A 6545-nucleotide genomic window follows, 5' to 3' on the forward strand; every position below is an offset into this window, starting at 1 on the left:
CTCTCCTCAGTGGATCTGTTTCGGAGCCTGTGGTGTCCGATTGCTGGGAAACAACAGAAGCTGTTTACTCCAGCGGACCGGATCTAAAGGACCAGCCGGCCACTGGAGGATGCTGAAGGCTCCTGGTTCACCGTCAGAAGCAGCTCTGCGTAAAGCAAGGAGTACGTGAAGCCGGGCATGCGGTGACAACTACCCACCAGGTAATCGAAACTAAACCTTTACCTGCAGGGACTTCTGCCCAGAAAGCTGCGCTCACACGAGCTTTAGAATTATCCAAAGAGAAGAAGGTTAATATTTGCACTGTTTCAAAGTATGTTTTTAGAATGGTGCGTGCCATTTGAAAAGAACAAAGTTTATTAACAGCAGAAGGAAGACAGATTAAATATGATACTCCAATTGTTGGAAGCTGTGTTGCTAGAAAAGTTGCCATCGTGCGTTGCAAAGGGCATCGAAAGGGAGCAGTGATCAGGAAATTGGAAATAAATTGGCAGATCGCAGATTATACTGCTAGACAAGCAGTGTCACGGCCCCCCTGCCCTGCCTGGCCTCGCTGGCTTTTCTGTTGTTCTGTCGCGGTCCTTCTCCCGCCCTTTCTAACTGCTTTCCCCTGCCCCCCCAGCCAGCCATCCCCTCTTTCTTTTCTCTCTTCCTGGGTGTTTTTTTCTTTCTGCGTATCTCTCTCCAGCGGCCCAGCACCGTTGGTTTGCTTTGGTTTGGTTTGGTTTGCTGTTTTCCGCTCCGGCGCTGTCCCGCTCTCTGTGCCTCTTTCCCCTGGCTGTCATTCTGTGGTGCTCCTCGTGTCTGTGTTTTTGCAATTCCTCCGTCTCTGTCCTGCAGCCCATGCTATTGTCCTGCTCCCTGTCGTCGTTTCTCTCCCTGCACGCTGCCCCCGTCCTTTTTTCCCTTCCTCGCTCCATCTCTCGGTCCTGCTCCCTGCCCGCCCCCGTTCCTGTTTCTCTGCCCTTCTCCTCGTCTTTCCCCTCGTTTCTCTGTCCCGTTCCCTCTTTGTTTTTGTTTCCGTGACGCTCTGCCCCGCTCCCTGTCCCGTGGCCCGGCGCCCGTTTCTCCTTGGTCTGTCTCTCCCGCTGCCCGTTCTAGGAGTTTTCCCCACCGTCTGTGTCCTGCTGCTTGTCTCTGATCTTGGCCTCTCCTTCCCTTTGCCCTGCCTCCCTGTCCCTTTTGCCTCTCTCTCTGTGTCGCCTTGTCTTGCTCCCTGTCCCTGTCTTTCTCTGACAAGCTGACCTGCTCCTTGCCCTCCTTTTTCGTGGAATCACAGGCTCATTCTGGTTGGAAAAGACACGTGCAATTTTATAATCTCTCGACTGTTTAGAGAAACTGCCTGGGAGAGATCATTCCTTTTCTTGTTTTCTTTCCTTTCTTTTTTCTTTTCTGTTTGCTTGTTTGCTCACGAGGACAGGTGAGCTGCTGGACTCTTGAACAAAAACGTTGAGGGCGAGGAAGGGAACCCTGGCTACGCTTAGGCTTGGGGAAGTGTACGTGGGTATGCGTGTCTGTCGTCCGCGCGGCTCTGGGAAAGCGCGTTCCAGGGCAGCTGAGGCTGCCCACGGGCCAAGAAGAAGGGCCGGGGGTCTGAAAAGAAGCGGGCGCGCTGCGGCGGCGCGGGGGGCGCGGCGCGCCCGCGCTCGGTGCTGCCGTCTGGTGGCCACAGGCCGGTACTGCAGCTGGGAAGCGGCGCCCTGTGCCCGTGCCGGGGCGGGGCCGAGGGGGGCGCTGCCGCTGCGGGCGGGGTCGTGGCCGCGGCCGTCAGAAAGGGGGGGGGCAGCGGTCGGGCCGGCCGCCGGGAAAAAAAAAGAGGCCCCCGTCTGTCACGGGGCAGCCCCGCTGCGAGGGGGCACGGGCGAGGCGGCGGCAGGAGGCGGCAGCGGTGGCGGCGTCTTCTTGGTCCCGGGCAGAGGGGGGAGAAACCTGCCGGCCGGCGCTCCTTAGGGTCGAGCGTTTCTCTTGTCTTTGTTCACAGTGAATTTATGGGCACACTGGCAATAGCCTTGAATGTTTAAACGTAGAGCTGAATTTTTAGTGAGAAGCGGCATGGGCATAGTTAATTTTGGAGCACCTGGGTGCCAGTTGAAATGTAAGGAATGAAACGGGATGGAAACTAGTAATCGAACGTGGGGTTTACTTGTGGGGTTTTTTCCTTGTTAATATGTCGATGGCATGTTGTCCTGCGGCTCGATCCCCGTTCTGTTTAGTGGAGTCTTCAATTGAGGACATTCAGGTAAAAAAATGTGTCTTTCCAGAAAAGGACTAATCGTTCGTAGGGCTGAGAGAGGCTTTTAAGTACGTGATCAGAATCGAAGCTGAATACTACTTTACGATGCTGCTGTTGGTCTTCGCTTTCGTTTGTTTCCCCGCCGCTCCCTAATGTTTGGGAGCTCCAAGTCGGATTTTATTTTTTTCAATGACTAAGACGTGTTTTTCCCCCGGGAGGGGCTGTGCTTCAAAATGAATGTGTTTGCTCACAAATGTGCAAGTCCGTTGGTGTAAGACAAACAGAAACCCACCGTAGTCAAGTTCGAAGCGTGTGTCTGGGAGATGGATGGTTTAATTTTACGAGTTCACACCTGTGCGATTGTAGTGCCGGAGGAAAATGAAAGCTAAGGGTTTTTTGTGGCGTGGGTAGGCATCCGCACACCTTTTTAGGATAAGCGAATGACCGCGGTTTGTTCTTTGCTTTTTAGTTTCCGTCTTTGAAGCTGCACGGCCAAATGGGCTCGGGGTCCCCGCAGGGCGGCGAGCAGGCGAGTGAGGATGCAGAGCGGGCCAATCAGACGGCGCGAGCAAGGTTGAGGGGCGGAGCGCTGATAGGCGGCGAGAATGGCGATTGACGTGCGTAGGCAGCCAATGAGGTTGGCGAAGGGGCGGTGGTTGTGAAGTCCCTACTGCGCATGCCCAAATGGGCGCAGTCCTCAGTCAGGTCCGGCGCAGGCGCGGGCTTGTGGGGGCGGAGTGCGGGAAGGAGCATCCAATAGGAGGGCAGCGCAGTGGGGTGGAAAGCAGCCAATGAGAGCGCGCCGACTCAATCCGGTTGGAATAGCTAGCTCCCTGGCAAGCGTGTCCGTGGTGTCTCGGGGGGGTACCGGGAATGAACGGGACGGGCCTCGGGGCGAGGGACGGGAGGCTGCGGAGCTCTCGCTGCGGCTGGCTCCCGGGGATGTGGAGGCAGGCGGTTCAGGGCAGGGCAGTCCTTGGTGAGGTCCCCGGAGCCGGCAGAGGGGCATGAGGTGACAGGCGGGAACCTCCCGCCGGGTGTCGGTGCCCGCTGAGCGCGGCGGGACGGTGGGAGGGAGCGAGGGGAACGGAGCGGCGAAATAGGCGGCAGGTGAGTGCGGGCGTGGCGAGGGTGACCGTCACGTTGGAACAGGAGGAACGGGATGGGCCAGTGCGGTGGGGAGGTGTTTAGTTAGGTTTCCCCCTCCTGCCCTCATGGCCGAGCTCGCAAAGCTGGTGAGAGGCGTGTGACTCTTAGGGCAGGTGGGCTAACGGTCTGTGGCCTGGAGCTGTGTCTCCGGTGCAGCGCCCGTTCCCGGTATTGCGGTCTCTCCGGGAGCGGCGCAGCCCCCTTTTGTCAGGGGGATGTTTACAAACAGAGCTAAGGTGCGGTTGCAGGCTCGGCGGCGCGGCGAGCGGGGTGCCGCTTTGGCGGAAGTGCGGAAGCTCAGGGCGAGGCCCGGCGGGTTCTGTGTCTGTACGTGCGATGGGGTGTGTCCACCCACGCCAGGCTCAGGGTCCTTCCCGGCCCGAGCGCCCTCCCCGTGGAGAGGAGCCCCGTGGAGCCGTGGCACCCACGCGCTCGGCTTCCTGTTTCTGGACAACGTGGCACAAGAGAAAGAAAAAGAAAACGCACGCACAAAAGGACAGCGCAAGACCTCGCGCCCAATATGCACGTGGCTTTGCGCTTCGGGCGGGGAGGCGATGGGCGGAGGGAATGGCAATTCAAGTGCAGAGCGGGCCGATCGCGTGCTTGCATGCTGCCGCGGGCCGGGGACAGCTGGGGTCGGGACTCAGAGGCGCTGCCTCCGGGTGCCGTCGGCCAGCAGAGCAAGCGGGGCGCGTTAGCCTTCCGGCACCGGGCTGGCGGGCGGCGGTGTTCGTTTTCGGGACTTGCGTCCGTCCCTGCGACAGGGGCGCTTTCCTGCCGCGGCTCTCTGGTTTTTTTGTTTTGGTTTGGTTTGGGTTTTTTTGCGGGATTCCCGCGGAACGCGGCCCGCCTGCTCGCCCGGGGCTGCCGCGCCGGGTCTCAGTGCTGCCGTCCTGTGGGCAAAGCGCGGTACTGCAGGCGGCCGCCCCAATGCGGTGCCGCGGCGCGCCTCGGTGCTGCCGTCGTGTGGCGAAACTCGGGTACTGCAGCGCACGGCCAGCGAGCGCTGCCGCTGGGCGATGGCGCAGGCGCCCGTGCCAAAGGAAACGCCAAAGGAAAATGGAAGAGAAGGGTTTTTTCTGGTGTAAGTAACCATCCGCACGCCTTTTTCGTATAAAGTGAATGACCGCGGTTGGTTCTTTACTTTTTAGTGTCACTCTCTGGAGCTGCACGCTTTCAGCTTTCCTGACTGAGCCAGATGCGCAGCAGCAGCAGCAGCAGCAGCAGCGTCGCGAGGGCCGGAGCTGTGGCGGCGGATCCGTGAGCGCAGATCCCGCTGGCGGCGCGAGCCCGTCCCGCGGCCTCGCTGGGGTTGTCTCCTGCGGCGGTGCCGGAGGGAAGGGGCGAGACGCTTTCTAGCGTCAGCGAGAGCGTTTCCTTGTCCGCTGAGTGTGTCCCAAATGGTGTCAGTTTGTCTTAATGTTGTCTTGAATTGCTCAAATCGCTCTGGCTTTTAAAAGATGCCTTGTGTTTCAAGGTGGCCCATTTCCCCCAAATCCTCCGTTAGCTCAGCTGCTCTCCTATCCCGTATTCCGACTGAATTCCTCTGCTTTCTTCTGCGCTATTTTTTTTCAGATGCTGAACTCTCATTTGGAATTTTTGTTTTTCAGAGGGGGAGCTGTGAACGCCTGATGCTCAGCAGATTGGTGTTGCGGTTGAGACGGACAAACGATATAGACCAAGTTCTTCCAGGATGAAAGTAGGAGATGCCATTTATTGCCACAAGTGCATTTTTATACAGTTTTATGATTTCATTTGTCTCTTCACTCTTGGTTACAAGTTACAGCACTAACATCTCATTGGCTAGTTTTGCTATCCTCAATGTTACTCTTCTACTCCCTTCTCTCTCACGAGTACACCTTAATATCTCTGGATACTCCTTTCCTCCCATCTTTCTCACGTGTAGGCCTTAGTATCTTCAAGGCTGATTTCTGTTCCCATGCCCTCCGTCAGGGATTCCACGGACCCACCGTAGTCCCCCACGGATCCCGCAGCCCAGGAGGGGAACGGAACGTGGCGGGGGAACCCGAGCGGGAGACGTGGTGCCGTCCTCCGTCCCCGCCGTGCCGCGGGGCAGCTGCCGGCGTGTGGGATGGGGGCTGCGACTCTTTGGGGCGCTGCCCCCTCTTTGTTTTCCTAGGGGAGCCCCCTACGCTTTTTGGGGGTTGTGGTACGTACACGTACGCAAATGGCATGATGAGAGCAAGGAGCTGCCCGTTGGGGCTGTTTCCCTTGCTTTGTGTGATGGTGTCACTTACGGCACCCTGGCGTGACTGGGGGCTGGTGATGCAGGTGGGGGAGCAGGTAAGTTGGGGTCAAAGGGAGTCCCCCTGAAAAGAGGGGGTCACAGTCCAAAAATGCCTGAAAATTCATGGGGGAGGATAAAACGTATTAAAACCTGTAAATATGAGTGTGAGATGTCCAAACAGAGAGAAATCTGGCATTTGTATTTATATATTGCAGAATGGTATTCATGTATATCTAAAGTGATTTTTAAATGAAAGCTTTTTCTACTATATTATATAAAGGATTCTAGAATGTAAAAAATTTCTGTTGAGGGTTTTAAAAATACAAACGTCTTGCCTATTTGTAAATTTAAATAATGATGGACTTGAAAATGAGAAATTATTTTTTATAGGAAGCAATTTAAAATAGAAAAAAGGGTAGAGTAGATAGAGCTATGTGTAAATACTATGTGTTACATAGTCCCAATAGATATTATATATCATCTCCATATGTTCTCTCATGCCTGTATACATATCTTCTATTTATTAATTGGTGTAAACAGATACCTCGGTCTAAATAGATCTGATTGTAACTATGTCAAACCGCGCCGGCTATGCAAATCGCCTGGAGGTTCCGGCGAGCGGGTGGAGAGAACGCGAAGGGGGGTGCAGAGCGGGCCAATCAGGACGCGCGAGAAAGCTGGGGGGGCGGAGCGGAGCGCAGCGCGGGGCAAACGGGGAGGGGGGGTGATAGGTGGGGAGAATGGAAATTGACGTGCACAGGCAGCCAATCGGGTTGCGGGAAGGGCGGCGAAGGGGCGGGCGGGGGGCGTGTCCCGCGGGCTTCCCGACGCGCATGCGCAAAGATGGCCGCTGGCAAGCGCGGGCGGCGCTCTCGGCGGCCGTGTGCGCGCCCCGCTCGAGCCCGGAGCGAGCCCGCC

The 6545-nt window shown here is 56.8% G+C and overlaps 1 long non-coding RNA gene across 2 annotated transcripts; it reads left to right on the top strand.

Moving 5' to 3' along the window:
- Positions 1-6182, top strand: LOC135991714 (uncharacterized). Of its 2 annotated transcripts, XR_010606543.1 has the most exons (3): positions 1-200; positions 4990-5078; positions 5333-6182. It is a non-coding gene; the product is annotated as an uncharacterized LOC135991714 (long non-coding RNA). The 2 variants fall into 2 exon arrangements; XR_010606542.1 differs by having other exon boundaries at positions 4990-6182.
- The last annotated feature ends 363 nt before the right edge of the window (positions 6183-6545 follow it).

This window comes from Caloenas nicobarica, chromosome 8 (genome assembly GCF_036013445.1).
Source record: "Caloenas nicobarica isolate bCalNic1 chromosome 8, bCalNic1.hap1, whole genome shotgun sequence".
Classification (NCBI taxonomy): domain Eukaryota; kingdom Metazoa; phylum Chordata; class Aves; order Columbiformes; family Columbidae; genus Caloenas; species Caloenas nicobarica.